We start from the raw sequence: 21017 nt of genomic DNA on the forward strand, positions 1-21017 counted from the left end.
TTCAATAGATAGCCAATTGATTTTTAGGGTAGAACTAGAGTGAAAACGCATGGACGAATTCCTTGTAAAGTCAGCATGAGAGGTGGGAGAACAGTCTTGTCATCAAAGGATGCGGGGAGGAAGATTCCTTGATTAGGAAAATGCTAATGGAGGGGTCTAGGTGATAGGCAAGTGGGTCTAGAAATTCTCTTTTGTGAGCTTAAATGCGACATTCTTGGTATGATGGGAGCCAATATGACACACGTGGCCACAGTGTTAAAATCCACAGTGTAGAAAGCATCAGGTGGGAAAACGGGCGAACTGTTGCTTTTTGTCATGTATAAGCCAGAAGCAAATGATCTTGCAAATTTAGAATTGAATCCCAACAAGTGAAATGTCGTTTAATAGGTACATAGTACTGCAGAAAATCAGCAGATAGTTAACAAAAGCATTTATCTTAGATCTGTCCCTGATATATAGGAAACTGTCCTCTGCTAGCACTGCAGGTATCTTATGGAATTTTACCAGCACTAAAATATCCATGTAGCTTAACTCTAAAAAAGGTCTGTTCAACTCTTGGAAATTTAATATTAAAATGTCTCTCTGATATTCATGCCTTTTTTTTTTTTTTTTTAAATAATCTTAGAACATTTGGGGGATTTGAGAGGTAGAATGCTAAAGTTTTGTCACAGGATAAATGGACTTACTGTCAGGTAGGTCTGACATCCATATCAAGAGAAAGGTTGATGTGAGACTTGATTGACAAAGAGTTTAAGAAGTGGAATATAATGGATGTTAATCTACATAATTTGTGGGAAATAGACCATAACAATTTAGACATCACTTTTTTGAGGTTGATGTTTTGTTGATAAAGACATTGCTTTAAAGTTTGTAAAAGATATCATCAGAGACCAGTGCTCTCAGACCAGGCTCTTTTAGATACACCATGCAAGGGGAGCGTAATGCTTAATGTCAAACTTACTTATTTTCAGATATTTGATGTTACATGCAATTTTTGATTTAGCAGAGTCATATAAAATACACTGAAAACACAATACAAATGTTAGTTACACTAAGGAAAACATAACAATTGCAATAAACAGTTCACTCACAATGCCACTGTGATTCCCATTACCAGTCTTAACAATAAGCTCACCACCAAGATGCTAGGCATCTTCTGTTGCCAGGGAGGAATACAAAGGTTGAAGGAACACAAGGGTTGAAGCCAGCTCAAGCCTCTTGATCTGTTTGAAAGTCTTCTGTTAGGTATTTTTTTAATACTCTGGTTAAGCCACATACTTACTTCCCCCCTACCCCCGTCTGGCTAACTCAGGGAGAAATGTGTACCACCAGCTGATCCACTCAGCTGTTGATAGCTGTTTATCTTAATCAAAGGCCACCCTCTGGTCCCCTTTGTGTTGAGATGAAGTCAGCTGCTTTGTGTTATTCCCTGAGCACATCACCGTGTCCATCTCCTCTGGGTGTTGTTCCATCATAGGGCTTCATTCAGCGACTCTCCCCATAGGGGTTGTGTCAGTCACAGGTATCTGTAGGGGTTTGAATTCAACAGACCATGGCATTTGGATTAAAAAATAGCATTTCCTTGGCTCGTGCTAAGTGGAATAAACCAGCCTAATGCATTTCAAAATATAATTGTAAACAGGCAATGATTTTTACACATCTGTGTTTCTGGTGGAGTGCCTAGAGAGACTGTTTTTTTAACCCTAAGGCATTTTATGTTTTTTTTTTTTTTTAATCTGCAGGTGAAAACGCAAAATCATCACAAACTGAAGTCTGCAGACAACTCCAGTTTGGGAGAAGTGGGTCAGTGGAAGAGAAGCAGCTGACTGCGCCGAGTAACTCTGGATCCTGCGGTAAGCTGGGTGCACCGAGAGTGTTTGGTACAGCCAGGGGTAAATTCATGCGTGCACAAGGGACACCGAACACGCCTGAGGCATGGTCATCTCCACCCTGTGGACCAGCTGAAAAGGACTTAGTGTGACCTTGAAGGCTAATAGAACTGTGGGATGTAAGAGCAGATGAATACAAGGGAAAGTGTATGCATGCTGTGCTGCAGTCAGGGGAGTGAAATGCAGGAGCAGCTCATCCCCCGGTGCGTCGTTCTCCCTTGCCAGGAATTCTCAAGAGTAGTCGTTTCTCTAAAAAAATACCTAGTTCAGATTAATTTTGGAAAACGTGTTTTTGCAGACCAGCTGAAGCTGCTCGCTTCTCATCAGTCAGACCTGCTGCATGAAGGAAAACTGTTTCTCTCACTTTTGGCTTGTGAAAGCGGTGGGCGAGGTAACCCTCACGCTGTGGTGGAACAGCTATTTTTGCTTCCCAGGGCACTACAACGCAAATAGTGTCCCACTGTGTCTCCTCAGGGTGTGCCTTTGCTATCAAAATTTGCATGATATGTCAAATTATCTCCATGTCTACACTATGGCGATTTGATTAGGTTTTGCACATTACCACAGGGAAATTTTGGTGGCTGTGCCATTTCTCGGTGGATCATCTTTCCAGTGTTGACTTCTTTCTGCTGTTCTACCACATCAGCCTCTTCTTATAAGCTGTTAGGTGCCGTGCAGAAATAACTTCTTTGATCTGGTTAAAGAGCTGTGTCATACCTGTCACAGACAGCTGATGCTCTGCTTTCCCTCCTTCTCCTTCTGTCCTTCAGACTGCCTCCATCTAGTTGTCATCACTAAACTCTGTTCAACCGAAATAAGATGTACTGGCTACAACTTCAGTTTGATTTCAACCTATTTGGCCAATTCTCGAGTGTTATGTGAAAACCAATCCCTCCTACTGATAATATTTATAGTTTTAATACAAAGTGCTGCCAACGTTTTAGGAATTTAGGTTTGGTATCTTCTGAGCCCTCTCCTCCGGTCAGGTAATGTGTGAATATTGAAGTGCATTTTAGTGAGCTTTAAAATCTGCTAGGCTTTTCATGTACAAAATTTGTGAGAATCCTTTTCTGTCACTGCCACAATGATGCTGAGAGTGAGTGTGTATATAAAGATATATGAATGAAGGTTGGCAATGCTTGGTAACTTTTAGGTGAGTTTTTAGATTTATCTAAGTATATAATCACAGAAGTATCTGCACATAAATACGCATCTATGAGTATGGAATTAGTTAAATCAAGCATGCAGCAATCTGTAGGTGTAGGGAGATAGCGTTGCTGTCTGGTGAGGCTAAGGGCTTCAGCACTGTCGTTCATTAACACCTTTTGGTTCCTTTCTGAGCTTCTTAACAAAGAGAAAGCAAGCATCTGATTTCACATTTTTCATGAGAAGACGGTATTGATTTCTTTTTCCTTAGACTCTTCACAGCTTTTGGGCACCTGGTCAAAACATTGGGGAAAGCAGAACCTTTCAGCCTTCCTATGTGTCTCTGAGCACCTAAGCTAACCAAACCAACTGAGAAATCTGGTGTCATGAGTAAATGCTTGTAAGTTATTGTCCATTATATATATATAAGTGTTATAATCTAAATTATAAATTAAAAAAATAATTATATATAAATAATCTTACGTATAAAGATTATTTATCTTTATACGTATAAATAATACAATATTTTATATATATATATGTGTTACTGTGACTAATGCTAATTGCTGTGACTAATGCTAATTAGTATGCTAATGACTGCCAAAAAAGATGAAAAAAAAGTCAAGGTAAAGACCTCTTTATTAGTTGGTCTTTCCAGGTGAGGTGGTGTGGAAATCTTATCTGCATGTGTTCAGAGTGTGTGTTATCAAGAATTACTGAAGGGGCATCTTTCAAAAACGGGCATCTTTCAAATTTTGGTAAAGATGTATAAGAAAATCAAAGTTCTTATTAGGGTAAAGTCAATCATTGGTAAAGATTTAATTGGAAAAAGGCTACATGGAGTACTCATTTAGAAACATGTTGCTGTTTTCTGAGAAAGAAGAGCTGAGATAGGGTTTGTCTGCGTGCAAGTTTACACCAGTTCACTACATTGGTTAAAGTAAAACGACAGAAATTGTTGTGGGCAGACTTGGTTAAGAAAAGCTGCTCCTAATTGAATTGAGCTATGCTGAAAGTGCAGCTTTAATGGAAATAAGGGGCTCCACATACTTGTTTGCAGCAATTTAACTTATGTAGTTTAAAATTTAACAGAAGCAAATTATAGTGTAGCTGGCCTTTTATAGGTCTGACCTATAAACACGGGAGCAGCCTCGGCTGGCGATACATGCTCGCTGAAGTTCCCTGTTCATAGCGGTGTCTGCAAACTCCACCTGCTCTCCCAGGTATTTTCTGCTGCTTTTATTGAATGCACACAGTGGGGATAGCTGATTTCCCTCTGAGCCCGAGGTTTGACTTGGTACCTAGGGACACGTAACTGCTGTTCCAAAGCCGTGTTTCAAATGTTTCGGTGTTGTATCTCCTCTTGATGAGGACAGATTGTGAATTCTGTCCTTTTGCACCCCTGCCTGTTGTCCCTGGAACACCCATTGCAGTTCTGCAGGGTGGAGTTTCATATATTTAAACGATGGGCACCAGTATATTGCCTGGTGGACTGGGAACCCTGGCAAATTGACACTTTTTTTGAGAGTAGCATTGGCAGTTACATGCATCTGCTCATATGAATAAGCAATCATGCAGTGGGTTTGTTTAATTAAAAGCAACTCCCAGTCCTCCAAAACAACCACCCTTTTGCAAATGCAGAAAGTCATTAACAGAGAGGCAGATGCATGCGTTCATCAGATTTCTCTAACTCTGCAAGCCTTGTAAACCTAGGAAAAAGAGGTTATGTGCACGTATTTGCAGCAGTGCTAAGAAACTTAACTGCATTACTCTTGCTACTTTCTGCAACAGCTATGAAAATGATAGAAATTCTTATGCGTGCACTATAATACTGATGCTGGTAACTTCTTGCATGTAAGAGGCACCCAGCAGAAGGTCCTGGTGACACAGAGGACTGTCAGAGCAAAGCAGACTCTCGAGGTTGGTAGTGTGCATGTGGAAATCATATAAAGTGTTTTTATTTGTTTATTTTTTTAGTGCACAGAGAAACAGGACATTAAATTAGATTTGGACAGCGATTGAATATGTCCAATATAAATAATATAAAGTCAGTAGTATCGTATACTTTATAGAATAATATATGCTTATATAGGCTCAGGATGAGTCTTGAGGGTACAACAGTGTACCTCCAAGAGGAGGGAGGAGATACCATGAAAGGAGCGGTTAAGGCATCTGCTCAAATGTTTCAATCAGTTACTTACTTAAGATTACAGCTGTCAGTTTTATAGTTTAAAAATACATTACTGAAGCCCTCCTCATTTTTAATCATTTTCACCAAAGCAAATCCCACTCCAGAGGTTTGTCTGCTCTAACAATGCATTTGATACAAACTTCCCCAAGGCATAAAGCAAGATGGGCAACCAATTTGTAAATTATAATAATCCAGTCAAGGTTAAGATTGCCTTGTTCTGCTGGGATATTATAAAATTTGAACCATGTACATACATCTGAAATAAATTAGCTGTGGGTGGTTGCTAGAGTTTTATCACTCTAGGGAACTCTCTCCTTAAATTTGAGATATATTGGACTCCTATTATCTGGTAATGCATTAATTTCAGTGGCATATATTTTTAGAGTAATGTTGGCTTCTAAATTATTTGAGTATTTGGGATAAAATGGGGTCATAAGAAGACAATTTGAAAGGCATGGAATGTAATTATTAGAGACGATGACCACTGACAATAAGATACTTGCATGTCCCCTCTGTTTAAATTATCTGCTGTGTTGTGAAGGAGGCAACAAAAAAGCATCACATAGCTGACCGATGCTGATGGTCTCTGCTTGCCATTTCTAAGCAATTTTAAATCTATGCAGTATGTTGTAAATGATGTAGATATATGTATTTTGCTCTAAACCCATGATTAAAGCCCTGTGTTCCTTAAACCGTTGTCTTAGCTAAATTCCAGCGTGGGGCTGCAGAAGAGCCCACAAATCCTGGAACAACTTCAGGGTCTGAATCAGTCAAATCAGACACAGCAAGGGAGCAAACAACAGTCTGAAGGTCTTGGCAGCCAGGTGTGATATTTTATGAATGTTCTTTTTATTGTCCCATAGTCTGTGTTGTACGTACATACCGAGAGGTATGCGTGAAGGTTAATGTCACGGTGGTTCCATTAATCCAAAAGTGACATGAAAGCTTGTGATGTACATTCAGGTTGCACCTAAACAACTTGCAGGTGTGAACGCTGGTGTGACCCAGGCTCACGTTCTCCTGATCAACTAGTGGTTCCCATTCGTTCCCCAGGAAAGGAAGAGGTATGATTGGTACCTATCTGCCATAAATTCGGGATATGGCTAGGGCATATCCAGTTAGGCTACCACCTCTGGGACTAGTCCTAGTCCCGTGACCTGTGGTGAAGACTTCTGATGGCTCCTGGAGGAGAAGGATATGGAAGTGAACTTGGTGCTCATTCTTGGAAAGCACTGACCGTTTTCTCAGTTCTGTCAGGCACCTGTCAGATTTCAGGCTATATCAGTATCTTACAAGGTCCAGACAGTGAATTAGAGATTATTAGTGACACAATTAAATGGAAAGAAGGGAGAAAGCTGGAGGGATATAGATCTAGGCAGCAAAATAAATAGCCTGCTTGGGGGCAAGCAAGAAGGCTCAAGATGATGGTTAGGGAAGGGAGACTCAGTAATGTTGGTTTGGTTTTGTTAATGTTGTACAGACCAAATTATGGTTGAATATACTGAAAAAGAACCTTTAAAGGTGGGAGAGGGGGGAAAAAATATGAAAGGAAGTCAGTGCAAATGTGGAGGAAAAGGTGCACCTGCCTATGGAAAGCTGATACCAAAAGAGAAAATGAAACCTCAAATAGAAGCAAAAAGCATTGCTGGGTATTTGTTTGCTTTTGAGGCAGCCAACAAAGTGCTGTGGAGCATGAGAAGGAGCTGATGATGGAGAGGGGTAAAGCGTAGGCAGGAGTCAGTGGGGCTAATGACCTGAGAAACTGTAGAGAGGGGAAACAAAAGATGTTTAGGAGTAGGAGAGACAGGATGAGATATGAGATGGGGAACTGCAGGAAGAAGTTGGTGCAGGCACAGAGCTTCCCGCGAAGAGCTCAGCAGCCGGGCGAGGAATGGAGGGCAAGGGCAGCCAAAGAGAAATGAAGTGCGGCTTAGGTCCTGGGTGCGTGCTTAGGGTACGTGTGATAAATCGCCTTCATTTGTCCCAACATCCCATCTCGCAAAGGGCAGCACAGTCATTTTCTCTTGCTGTTAACTGCATTTCTCACCGCCGTGTCTCAGAGGAAGCGAGTCACTGTGGCTTCTGCAAGCTCCCCAAACAGCCAACCGACCGAACGCCATCAGCGTGATCCCCTTCCTGCTAAACACTGTAACAGGTGTCTGTGACAAATTTTCACGTAGCCCCATTTTTCAAAACAAGTTCTTGCAGAATGAAATGAGGATATTTTTGCATGTTTACTATAGTTGCTCCTTTTTTTCTTGGAGTTTTGAATCTCTGCAACAAGGCAATGTTAGATAGACAATACCTTGCCTCTAGATCTCTTCCCAGACTAAGATCTTATTCATAATATGATTTCTGGCAATTCTTGAGCAAGTGTTATGTTTTCTCTTTCTTAATGATCTCAGTTTGCATATGAAGTTAATGTAATTAAAAAAGCAAATCTGGCACAGTTAGCTGGTTATCGGAAAGGTTTGTTCATCCTGGAGCCAGTGTGTGCTTAAATTGTGTGGCTTCACACACTAATAGAGGTGAATTTCCCAGAGCCTCAGGCACTTGGACCAAAGTACATATGCTATTTATTTTTTTTAACTTGTGTGCTCACTGAAGAGTCTGTGTAGCTCTGAGGAGCACCTCTCCACAAAGGTGCCTTTAATATAAAGTCTCAGTGCACCAAGTTTAAATAAAGGCTTGCCCTTGGTGTGCACATCAACCCTTGCTGACGGGGCCATAATGTGCAGCCACTGTAGCAATACGGTCAGATGTAAAACAACATAAAAGCCATAAAAACAGTTAATAAAGAAAGTTATTTAACTTTAACCTTAAAGTATTTTTCACGTTGAAGTATATTAAAGGGACCAGAGCCTTTATGTCCATTTGTGCAGAAAGAAGTTCTTTCCCAAGGGCCACCAAGTTAATTGGCTGCCAGGCAAGAGCACGAGAGTCTGCTGTGGCAAAGAGGAATAGATGCAAAGCATTCATACTTCCCAGCCTGATAATCTTTATTAGCCCTTGTGAGATTAAAAGAGTTTGTCTTCATCCCATAGGAAATGGCACAGTGCAGCGGTATTTACACAACAGGCTCAGTATTCAGTGTATTTATTGTAAGGCAAATTCAATTCCACTTCATAAAGCTCCCACTGTGTGTTGCTGTAATCAATAGGAATAGTGCATAATAGTAAATATTATATAAAAGCCGTCTTGTGTTTCTGTCAAGTGGCAGTGGGCATCCTGAATCTTGCTGATTCGCTTCCTAGTGTAACTACAGTAAGTTTTAGCTATTTTGATAAACCAAATCCAGGGTTTTTGGAGGGCACTAAGCTGCCCGCTCAGCACTTCCTGCATTGCGCTTTCGCCCCAGGCGTCCCCTTGTTTTCAGGGACCCGGTCAGCTCTGCTCCGAAACCAAGCTCCGGCTCAGCTCTCGCCTCCTGCGCAGAGAGCTTTTGTTCTGAGCATCATGTCTGTGCACACCTGAGTCACCAAAGTGAACTAACGTGTTTTTCCAAGTTTAAATATGTGTTTTCAAGCTAAAGACTGAGTAACAGTGACACCTGTACACAGAAATACTTTTTTTCTTATTTTTTAGAAGCATTTTAAAGGCATCAGCTGTCTATAATTTTTATGTCCAAAAAATGTCCTGGTCTTTCATGATGAAAGGGAAACAGTAAGAACAATTCTTTGGGGTGGTTGTGAGCGCTGGGAGGGGTCTGCTTGGAGACTGTCACATCTTTCACTGTGCAGAATTCCACTGACACGATGTGACGCAGAGCAAACTGAGTGTGGTGTTAATCCCTGTTCATCCCACAACAATGATGTTATTGCGAGAGTCAAAACGATCCGCTAAAAGGAGAACATACACCAGTCGTATTGTAGACATACTCCAGGTGAACAGAAACTGAAGAGATCCTCTGCTCAGTTGAGAAAGGAGGTTAAGGAGGCTGGGTAGGGGGACAATAGAGAAAACCACGAGGAGGACATGGTGTCCGCAGAGCAGCCAAGGGAAATCAGGTGCCCTTCATAATGCAGAACCAAGATCAAAATCTTAAACCTGTGGTTTGCACACGACTCCCAGGTTTAAAGAATGGGTTGGATGTTTGCATGCTTTGGGATCTGATCTCTTCTTGCCTTCCAAGGAGACGTGGGTATAAAAATGCCATTTGGACTTGAAACTTGAGCCTATACATCATTAATCTGCTTGCTGATTTCAGTGACGGTTGCATGAGATTGGTAGGGCTCTCTCTTTTCCCAGAAACGCTGAGCACCAATCACTTCAAATGATGTCGATGAAAGTGTTCAAGGACTGGTTTCCCTGAGAATTTAATCCCTAATTTCTTTTGTAAATCACAGTTTTATACTCTGGAGCACAATTAATAAGTAAAAGAGTGGACCATTTAATTGATTTACCAAAAGGCCTATGATCATAAATTATGATTCTTGATAAATTTGATGGAATTGACGTATAGGTATGCCTTTCTACCTACTGAAAATGTTTTCTATTTGAATATTCTGGTGTGGGCATACCCTTGTGATAGTGCATGTGATAACTGTAGCTGAGTTCTGATCTTTTGCAGTTTGGGTACCAGGGTATTTCTGGATGCAGCCCTTCCTGCCAGTAAGCAAAGGTTTCGTTTGCTAGGGTACCTTAGTGTGCTGTCCCACTCCTTCAATGCCAAAACACAGTGACAAAAGCACACTGATGATCTCAGGTCATGTGTACCATGGATCACTCCTCAATTATTTGACTTTGAAAGAGGAAAGCAGGTTTCAGTAAAGTAGTAGAAAGCATAGTGAATTGGATCTTCCTGATTTCCAGGGACCGTTTTTCTCATTTTTGGTTTCTTTCCCCTTCTGACTGCTGTATGATTGGTGCTAAATGTTTGAGATGACCTTTTTTTTTCTTTTCTTTTTTTGTTTTGTTTAAGTTGTGGTATAGATACTGAGTGTCTGAATTTTTCAGATTCTGGAGTTTCGAACAAGATGTAGTCCACTATACTTTTATTACATTTATGTGTACTTTATTGTTATTTATGTTTTGGGCAGATCAGATTAAGACAAGCATTAACGTAAAGGCTGAGGTTTAATGTTGTATTGCTAATGGCATAATTATTGAGCACAATTTATCAAGTTTTAAAATGTAACAATTCTTTGGTGCTTAGTATTTCGAAAACCTCCGTCTTGCAGGCACGTTGTACAGCAGGCTTTCCTAGATGTTCTGTTTCTGTCCGTAAGTGCTGGCAGGGATGGCAGTGCCAGGTTTTGTGCCAGGGTGTATGTTCTGAAGGAGGTTGCGGAGGGCTGGTTGCCTGTCCGTCGGGGAGAGCAGCGCCTGTGCTCGGGCAGGTTCCTGGGGGGTGGCTGCTCTTGGTGGTGGTGCCCTCGGGGTGGGCACAGCCTGTGCTTACTCATCTAGTGCAGCAGGCAGGATCTGTCCCGTGGTGCAGCTGGCTCTGGGAGGCTGGAGCTGGGACCCTGGTGGTGGGGAGCACCCTCTACTGAGAGCAGGCGCGTGCTTTCAGGAGGATGTTGCTGCCTAGGCAAAGCCCTTGGGTGTGCTGGTGCACCTCACTGGGAGCATAGATATGGTCGCGGCTCCTGACCTTGTGCTGGGAGGGTGGGAGCTCTTAAAGTGAACAAAACCACCAGTACGTAGAGTTTGGACAGCCACATACTGCACGTGAACAGCCACATACTCCATGTGAACAGATTTCCTGACCTGACTGAAATCATTGCCAAAATGCAGCCTTGAACTGATTAGTTGCATATTTTTTTTTAAATGACTCTCAGAAAAAGGGGAAAGAAGAAGAAGATGAGGTAAATAGGTGGGGAAGATCATGTTTTCCTTCCCCATTTCACCTGCCAGCTGGAGCTGGAATCTTATCCTAGTCTGTGGTAGATAATTTGCAGTAAGGATAATTTTTTTTTTTTTTTTTAACAGCCTTGGGGTAGCTTTTGGGTAGCTTGCTGTTTTCTTTGTGTTTTGAAGTGCCCTTGATGCAGTGGAGCACGCTGGCCATGCCTGTGCCCCACACCCCTGTGCTGTGCTGGCTGTGGGGCTCAGTGGTGCCTGCGTGGCTCTGTGTTGCTTCCAAACCCGCCACCTCCAAGGGCTCCCCCCACCTTATTCTCCTGTTCTGTTTGTCAGTTATAACATCACACCTTTTAAGTGACCTACTGGTATATAAACTCTGCATTTCTTTACCCTTAAAGTATTCTTAAGTGCTCAGTGGCAAGTCTGTTTTGAATATCTTGTTTTTATAGGGGGGACTGACTTTCTGTCTTTGGGGATCACTCTGCATTTTGTTCCTGCTGCAGTCTGTGAGAGAGAACCCCGTAACAGCAATGCAGCTGTAGCCAATCAATATTTTTTAAAGTCTGGCTGGTTTAACATGCAATATATGTGGTATTTTTTGCTTATTTATATGCACTTGTAATAGATTTTAAAAAATATATTAATAATAAAAAGGAAAGTATTTGTCCTTATGTTGTTACTTAAGATACAGAGAGGTCTTGCAATCTTCTCAAATACAGGCAGAATATTTTTATCCAGCACATTTGCAGAGTGTGTTTTCACCTCACTGTGCAGGGCAATGGGTTGAGAAGGGCTGAAAACAAAACGAACAGTTCCCACACTTCCCAAACCTTCCAGAAAACTGCAAGTCTGGTACCAGAGAAAGAAATGTATGCCTTAGGGTTTCCGTTGCCCTGTGTGTTGCGCTTAGTCATGCTGTTCTGGCATGTTACATCTACATCGTGTCTGATTAGATATAGCACATCCATACGTAACCAAAGGAAAATGATATCACGTGGTTAGAAACCCTTCCAGTCTTTGAAAGTCGAGGATTTTTGATCTTATTTACTTGTTTTGGTTTTATTAAAAACCTATGGCTTTAATAGCTCTTCTTTTGTTTTCTTTTAAACAGACGTGGGGGATAATTCAGCAGTCCAGAGTAGATATTCCCTACGCTCTGTTACCAGAGAAAGCCGTGCAGTATGTCCCAGACCCACGGTGCTTTCCTCTTGAATGCAGTCCGTGACAGCGCTTTGTTTCCAGCTGGAACATAGTGAGTGCCACGAGGGGCTCTGTGCTCTGCACCTAAATGGCAGAGAAAAAAATACAACTACAAACCCAAGGGAAAAGAGAGCAAACCTTCCTCCCTTCCCTGAAGTCTTACAGCCCTGGTGTTTCTGCTTGTTGTTGCTGGAAAGGGGCTGCGCTCCTGGCGTTACGTCTGTACAGTGCAGCAGCGCACCAGCCATCGTTTGAGTTGTTTGCGTAGTTCCTCAATGGTGGGGCCAGACTCAACCTGCCGCTTCAGGATGCGCTTAGGGTTGTGTCTTGATCATGCACTTTGAAAAAACAGGTTTGCATTTCTGTAATCCTGTAATCTTATTTGCTTTTTTTTTTCTTTTTAAATTTTTCTTCCCCTCCTGCTGCTTTCTTTCCATTTTATGCTCCAGGTTTAAAACCTGTGGAGCACGTGAACTTGATCCATTAAGACCTTTATCAATGCCAAACTGGCGTGGTCCTCAGTGCAGCGGTACTTGCATCTATAGGTGGAAGCTGGATCTTACTGATGGAAACATGTTTGTTTATAATTAGAAACCATTTATTTTGTTCCGGATAATTTGTTAGTTACCTTTAAGCTTTGTAAACCCAAGAGGTGGAGGGAAAGGTTTTATTTCTTGATTACTGGTTGACAGGTGTATTTCTGAAACGTGATTGGAAGAAATTAAGTGAATTCATGATGCCAAATAGATATCGGGAAAAAAAAGTGAAAAAAATAGTGTCCCATAATCACTGCTGAAATGGTTTACATTCACTTTGAGGGGTTTAAGTGATAAGTTGGTCTATTTATTTTTTTCATGTTATCTGGCATGCACAGTAACCGGTTATTATTTCTATTGCATCTGTCATCCAGCGGCAATGGGAGCATTATCAGGTTAGGCTCTGTATCTATACACTGTAAGCAGTTTCTGGACATGAAGAGTTTATATTCTAAAGTAACATGACAAGAAAGAAGATTTTTTTTTGAGATTCCTGTTTGCAAGAAGAGGGATGCTCAGAGTATCACTGATTTTCCCAGGTGTCATTGTAACGGTGCTGTCAGAGCTGGGAACTGCACCCTGGCACTCCAATCTGAGCGCCACGGCCTTGGATGCAAAGCCCATCTTCCTCGCTAATGGAAAGAGCTTTTTTTTCTGTTGTTCCAAAGTTATTTATAGTATGATTGCAGATGGGCACGGTTCAAAAAGAGTTTTATGCTTAGCTCCTGCAATTCCTTTGAAAACTACCTGGTGAGCATCCTCCTGGTTCTAAGAGGAACTCTGAACTTGAGGAGCTCTAGCACTTCCAGGGCAGCTTCAGACCTTGTCCATCTTTATTATCGAAGGAAACAAATGGAATTTCTGTCATAACAGATTGACAGGATAAAAGCAACACATTCCCCAAGTATTTTTGCATGAAGTAATTCAGAATTGAGCTCTTGGCCGGACAAACGTGTGTGAGGTTCTAGAGGGTGGTGCTTGATTTTATTCCTCGCAGGTTTTTTTGGCCCATGATTTTCTATAAGCTACATTTGACATATTTAATAAACAACTTTGTTCAGAAACTATTTCTCCTGTCCTGCTGATTTATATTTAAATAGAAACCCAAGCACCCAGAGAATAGGCAAGGGAAGATATTTACCAGTGGCAATACTTTATTTCTTGGCAGAAAACACAGACAAATGAGGTAATTGCTGTGATGGCTTCTGGAGCCGCTTTTGGAGCGTGTCATGCAGTAGATGTAATGAGGAGCTGATTGGGCTGTCTTGTCCACCTGGACATACTTTGGCTTTGATTCTTCATTAATTCTGTAGGAAAACAAGCTGCCATGCCAGTCCCATTCAGCGAGGGACTGTCGCAGATGACTGATCATTGTCAAAAGGAAATGGTATTTTCTCATGGCCATATGTTCTCTGGGATTCCATTCTGCAGCTCTCCAGAAACCTGTTTGTTGCCCTCTGAGATGGTGTATATAGAAAAGGAACACTGGAATTCAGGAAGGGATTGAAAAACTAATAAAAGCATGACAAAAAGAATAAAAGTGTGACTTACCCTAAAAGGAAAGGACTTGCATATTGATAAGCTTGAAATGAAATGATAAAAAATTAATGATGGTGTATTGTGGACTAAGGACATGTCTTTGCCACTAAACCAGATATGAAACTGGAGCTTACGATATTCTGTTTTCAACAGAAGTAGTTGTCTCCATTTGTTTTACTGGTAACAGAGATTTAATCAAGTGTCTGTACAGCACTTACAATTATTTAAAAGTTATATTATTAATGTTTTATTATCAAGATGCCTGAATTAATTAAAAAGACTACAAAAGTAAATGCAAAAGGTAAAAATTGGTGATTGCAACGTAAAGGTCAGGTAAGCAACAAGATCTCTGGTGGGTATGAATCTTTTTTTCGCTCTTACATGTGGGAGGGAGTGTTGAAATGTAGCCAATAAGCAAAGTGGCTGACATCATGAGGTGAACAGAAATACATCAGAAAGGTACAGTGAACATTTTTTTGCTGCCTAGAGCTTATCAAGTTGCACTAGGATTCCATTGTCTGTCAGGGTTATGTATGCCAGAGATGCAGCCTTCTAGAGGTATACCTGTAATTTTCACAGTTAATTGGGAAACACACTTTACACACTCGAAAGGGACAGACCACACAGTGGTCTGTTGAAAGCAACTGATAGTTCCTTCCAGTTAGACCGTTATTTCCCTTTTCCCTTTAATTTCGAAGGGAGTCCCGGTAGAGCTGCGGCACTGACCTTGAGTGCTGTGTGTGCGGTGCTCTGGGAGGCAGAGGTGATGGAAACAGATGAGGTGATGGAAACAGATGAGGTGATGGAAACAGATGGTACAATGTGAGCAGCTGGCCGGGGATGGTAAGAACCTGGTGCTTTACAACAGGAAGTTTTGGCACATCCTAATTTATTTTTTGCCTGTGTTTGTGGTGGAGAAGAGAAAAATGCAGTTTGGTCATGCTCTATAGAAGGCTTGGAGCATGAACATGCGTTGGGGCTCATGAGACATCCCACTGATATCTCGATGGGATACACTGAAGTAGAACACCCATTTAATTTTCACTATGATCCTGTTGGCTGAGGCCTGCAAGCTGGCAAAACACATGGGTAACCAGTGAAGTATACATTCAAGGAATTCAGGATTAATTAAAAAAACCCCAACAATATACTGAGTGACCCAGTAATGTTTAGCAAAATGCTTCATGCAAGCCAGTGTGTTCTGTTGGAAATGTCGGTTGTGTTCCACCGGGTGCAGGCGGTCTGTGCAGCCCAGCCTGGGAAGGCTGCTGGTTGTGGCTCGCCGTGCAGTTCTCCAGCTGCTTCCAGCCTTCAGCAGCGCGTGGGCAGCTTGGGGCAGGCTGGAGAGTGTCTGACCCAAGGGAATTGCAAAGGGAATTGAGGGAGGCAGGAGGTAATTACCTGAGCTGGAGCATGGCCAGGAGATAGGAAGAAGATTGCAGTGCTTATTAAACCCCGTGAGTAATGAAGAGCTATCTTTTACGGCCAGATAGTCATCTTGGAATGACTTGATATGATTCACTTTTTCTGGCAAGAGGTGAATGACTGACATTGTCAATAACTATAAAGTTACTCACTGGATAAAGTGCATATTTTGTCTAGTCAGCTTCTCTCTGGCAAATTCATTTTCCTCTGTAAGAGCCATGGTTAGACTACCAAGAAGAGCATTCTGCTGGGTTTGCTTAGGGGAGCAGCCTCATTCTTCGTTGCCAAGAACTTGTGGGGCATTGCAAAATATTTCTGGAAATTGTCAAAAAGGGATGTTTGCATGTTTTCATTTTCTTTGTTTTAATTTTCTTTTCCGGATTATTTCACATGATCATACTGAATCATTGTATATAATGATACAATGTATTTATCAGTCATTCCACAATTTCTATAAATATCCTATTATTACTCCTGTAATATAATATTTTTTGTTTTCAATATGAAATCACAATGAGTATGTATAATAGATTTTAAAATATTTAATCAAGATTCTGAACCCTGCATTTTAGCATATGTATTTAACTTACAGGTTTAAGTGATTTTTTTTTTAAGCTCATCTGCCTCTTCTTTTTGAAAATTCTTTCCAAAAAATCAAAAAACTCTTGCCTAAGGCATAATGTAGAGCTACTGATTTTTTGTCTGTTTTTAGGTAGAAGTAAATTAGGATTATGTCAAAGGTTTACATTTCTCAGAGAATCATTGGGACCCAACTGATTTCAAGGAATTCTTTAGAAGAGACTAAGAAATCTAAATTCGTATTATATGTGTGTTGTATATGTTATACCTACCCATAAACTATTAGAAGAACTGGCGGAGTTTGCCTGGGAAGGCAATATGGTTTTGTTAATAATGTAAAGATCAGAAATTTGGTTTCTCTTTCAGCTCAGGTTCCCTCTCTGTATCTCTTTTGTCTCTCATTTTGTTGCCACTTTTGTTTAATTAGACTGCCTGACCTTTGGTCAGGGACTGTTTTACTGTTTTTATATACTGTATAGTGTAATTATAATCTTAACAGTATGTGAGATCCAACACTGTATAGAATAAATTTCAAGCACTTTAAAACAATTTGAAATTAATGATTTCACCAAGACTCTCATTCAGCAAAGCACTTGACTGTGGTGCACTTTTAGCTTACGAATTTCACTCTTGATTATTATTGAGACCGTTTTAAGCCTTGAATTCAAACACCTGCTGAAGTGCTTTGTAGTGAAATATATGCTAGAGTAAAGCTGCTCAGAAATGCATTTATAAGTGTATTTTAATTCATTCCAGCTCTGTCCCTCTTCTGAGGCAGACTGACAGGCTTATCGGGAGGAGCTCAAAGCTCTGCTTCAAATTAGGCTTGAGAAATCTAAAAATGAATGAGGTTTTGATGTTGGTTTTTGTTTGTTTGGGTTTTTTTTTTTTTTCCCCTTGAAAGTTAGTAAGGTTTTTTCCTTTATGTAGGTGCATGGCTATCAGAAATGCATTTAGTTAGTGAATTTCACTAGCCCAGAGAAAGACCCCTAAGAGGTACGATAATGCAGTGTCTCCATGCTTCAGTCTCCTACACCATCAATCAGCTCTCTGCACCCAGTGTTTGAATGTTGATGCTATCACTCAGGCTGGCATTTGAAATCAAAGTTTTGCTGAGGTTTGTTTGTTTGTTTGTTTTTTACTCTTTAAGTGCAGATGGAAGAGTTTAGGAAGAAAAACAAGGCAGTAAATGTGAAACCTGGAGCACAGTGTTTGTCAGCTTTTTATGACTGGGGTCTTGATGTATTTAAAGAAGGCACTTTGAAGCAAAAAAAAACCCCCAACAACCCAACCCTGAGAATTCCAGTGAAACAAAATAGGCAGGTTTAGCTTTGGCAAACACCTTTCAATTTGAAGAATGCTTCAGCTTGTGGGCGTACTCTGCTCCTGCATAGCAAATTCCACCTCCCATGCCTCACGCCACATGAGCAGTGAGTAGTACAGGCAGCGCGTATGACCTACCCTAAACTCCCAAACAAACATCCCCCCTTTGCACTGGTGCCTTTACTTTCACTCAAGATTTCTGTCAGACTTTACGGGCTGCAGGTAGATGTGGAAGGCCCCCTTGGAAGCCCTGAAGAAAGCAACGGCAAAGGAAGATGGGCTGGCTTTCATTGCTGGGGAATAGCAGAGCTGGGAGCAGAACATGGAGCTGGGACCTACAGCCACACGTTTTAAGCATTTTGACCTTGATCTAAAACCTGTTAACGCTAATGCTGTTACATTCTCCCGCTGCTTTTAATACTCTTTGATTAATTGAAGTCAATGGGAAAGTACAAGCTGAATCTGAATCCATGGGATTTACAGTCTTGCTTTCCCTTCAACACCGCTTGCGGAGTGCTGGTCTTTGACCACTTTCCCTGACCAGCCAGCTGGGGCTTAAGGGCTTTGCAATTTAAAGGACTTTTTTTTTTTTTTCCTCCCCCTTCTTTCAATTTTATCTTTATTTTAAGGTTCTTGATTTACCTGGAATAAAGCTCCATTCTTCACAACTTTCTTTAGATGCAGAATGCTATCAGGAAGATGTGTTAAATTTTATTGCAGCATTTCATAAATAGATGCTGCTTATTCAAGAAAACCCATTTCAGCCAGCTAAGTGAAAATAAATAGAAAGATATGCATTATTTACGGGACATAATGTGAGTAAGTAGGCTGCATGCACAAATAGCAGATGAAAAACCAGCAGATGTTGCTAGGAAAATGGCTGTTAGGGAGAAAAGCTGTCTTCAGGCACACATGGTGTATATATAGACTTTGTTAAAAACCAAAGGTAAATCGGTTTTTCACAATAATTGTCATCCCCAGACTTTAATCTGAGAAACTGGGGACACTGGCATTCGCTTCCTTCAGCAGTAAGACTACATCTTGATTGCCATGCCCTTTCTTTATGTAAATAGGAGAAAGACATTAACCTGTTTAATTAGGAGTTTACTTTCCATGCTGGCTAAGGTTTTTGCTTTATTTTCCCGATATTTCCATCTGCCCCAGAAAATGATCAGCAGCTAGCATGGTGTACATAATGCTGACGAGCAGGAATCAGCCAGGCAAACTCTTCTTCACAGCCATATATTATACACCTCAAATAATGCACAGTTTTCTTGCCTGTTTCAGGGTTAATTCTGATCAAAGTTGACTTTTTCTTTTTCTTCATGAGGAGTCAATGAGTTTGAGAAATGTCCCTGGTTATACCTACCTTGCTAGAGATAACCTGTCTTCTCGGATGTGGAGTGTGTTATGTCAGCTGTCTGAAGTTAATTGGGGTGGATAAGACAGACCATGAGAAACTACCCCCATTTCTGAGCAGCTGAAGAGCCAAGAGTCAGGGAGCAAAAGGACGGAGCTGTTCTGCAAGGGAAAGCAAGACGTGAGCAAGGGTGACAGCTCTGCACATGGGGAAAGGCTTCTCACAGGTCTTGTCATAGCAGCCTGGTCCCAGGTTTCACGCCATGCCAGAGCAGAGCAGCCTGGAAGGCAGCCTTCAAGTTCTCAGGTTTTCAAAAGCGTTTCTGACCTCGCCAGAGCTTTTTCCATCCCTAGGAAGTGGCCAAGAACCTTGCAGACCTGAGCCACAGGAGAAGGGCTGTGATGCTCGTTACGCCGGCATGGTCCCAGAGGACTGACTTTATGTTATTACTGGTTTAGGCTTTCTGTGGGGAACTGCAGAACTCAACATGAAGCAGATGGGATAAAAATATTAAAAATACTGAATGACATTTTAGGCTGATTTCTGATTCTACCAAGAACCATTTTACCTATGACCAGTTGTTTGGGTTTGGTTTTTTTTTTAATATCTGTGCCCTGACCCAAAGCCAAAAGCTGCCATTGATCCCGCATCATGCCATGGGGCTCAGGGAAAGGAGAAATTTGCTATGCTTGTGAAGAAAAAAGGAGCAGAATAGGTCACATTTCTCTGCATATACCTGAATAACCTCAAGGTTTCTGTTGGCAAATACATTGTAGCTGCAAGGAGCATTTACAATAGGCCATAAATATAAATGAGTTCTGGGATGAAGAGACACTATCTTGGAAGATGAATTGTGAATGCACTTTTTTTTTATACGCAGGGGAAAGCTATATAATTATGTCTTAGTTAATTCATAATAAGAAAATTCTTATAGTCTCCTTCCCTGAGTAAGCTGCTGAAGAAGCTAGGATGTGGGGAAACAGGCCTTTTCCTGGTAAACTGGCTTCATGTGGCAGGAACGAGGACCCTTAACACAGTTTGCTGATTACATCGTGGGACAATAAAGTGATAGTTCATTAACACAACCAGCCATACAGTAATCTTAAAGCTGATACAAGAATCCTCCTGATTAAGATATAGCCTATTGGTAGTTGCATGTTTTTCTTAGGAAGCGAGGATTTGTGAAGGAACTTCTACTTTTCAGTAGGAAAGTTCAGAACAAGCATCTCAAACTCTTCAGCTCTGAAAATGCTGAACACTTCAAATGGAGGTGGTTTGCTATGAATCGTTATTGCAGAATAAAGTACTCTGAAAAGAGCTACAACAATTTAATTTAAGCATTTTTAGCTTAGTATGTCAGGGCTATCTATTATACTGCTGTGTATTATATATTGACTAGCCTCCTCTTTTGACATTGAAATTAGTGTTGAAGTGTCAGAGATTCCCCTGTGGTTGAAATTCTGCTTTCTAGCTAACTCTAAATGGATCTTCTTCTCTTCCCATATTGGTTTGATTTCTTAATTTTTAATGCAATTACTCTTGATTTATACCACTAAATGAGAAGGTATTTTTTTAAACCAACAAACACGAGCCACCTGGGTTTTCTTAATTGCTGAAATGAGTTGTTCACATATGCCGGCTTTATATGTGATCAAATTATTTTATTTAATGCCCAGGTTTCCATTCAAGAGGGGGAGGAGTGCGTACTCACAGTGCTGGTGCCAGCTGAAGTGATTTCTCAGGGTACTGCTGCGCAGCCTTGCGTGGATTTTCTGGCTCTGCTGATCAGCCGTGCCTTTCCCTGGCACCTGTGTGAGCCAGCATCTTTGTGCTGCCTTTTCCTCTGGTCCTGAATTGGTCTGAATGAGTCCTCCAGCACTCGCAGTGTAGTTAATGCTGTTTAATGCGGGTGCTTGGACTACACTTTAAATTTGAGGTTTGGGATAGATGTAAGAGGTGTCACAGTGAAGGCACAAGTGGCTAGGAGAAAGCACTTTAACGTTTTCCATTGCAAGGTCCGG

At 41.2% G+C, this 21017-nt stretch overlaps 1 long non-coding RNA gene across 1 annotated transcript in view; it reads left to right on the forward strand.

The window, feature by feature from the left end:
• The first annotated feature begins 1742 nt into the window (after positions 1-1742).
• Positions 1743-21017, forward strand: part of LOC130157793 (uncharacterized) — a 170233-nt gene continuing 150958 nt past the window's right edge. Inside the window, exon 1 of the long non-coding RNA XR_008825043.1 lies at positions 1743-1853. This is a non-coding gene — a long non-coding RNA (uncharacterized LOC130157793). The remainder of the gene's footprint in view (positions 1854-21017) is intronic.

This window comes from Falco biarmicus, chromosome 12 (genome assembly GCF_023638135.1).
Source record: "Falco biarmicus isolate bFalBia1 chromosome 12, bFalBia1.pri, whole genome shotgun sequence".
In the NCBI taxonomy this organism is placed as follows: Eukaryota; Metazoa; Chordata; class Aves; order Falconiformes; family Falconidae; genus Falco; species Falco biarmicus.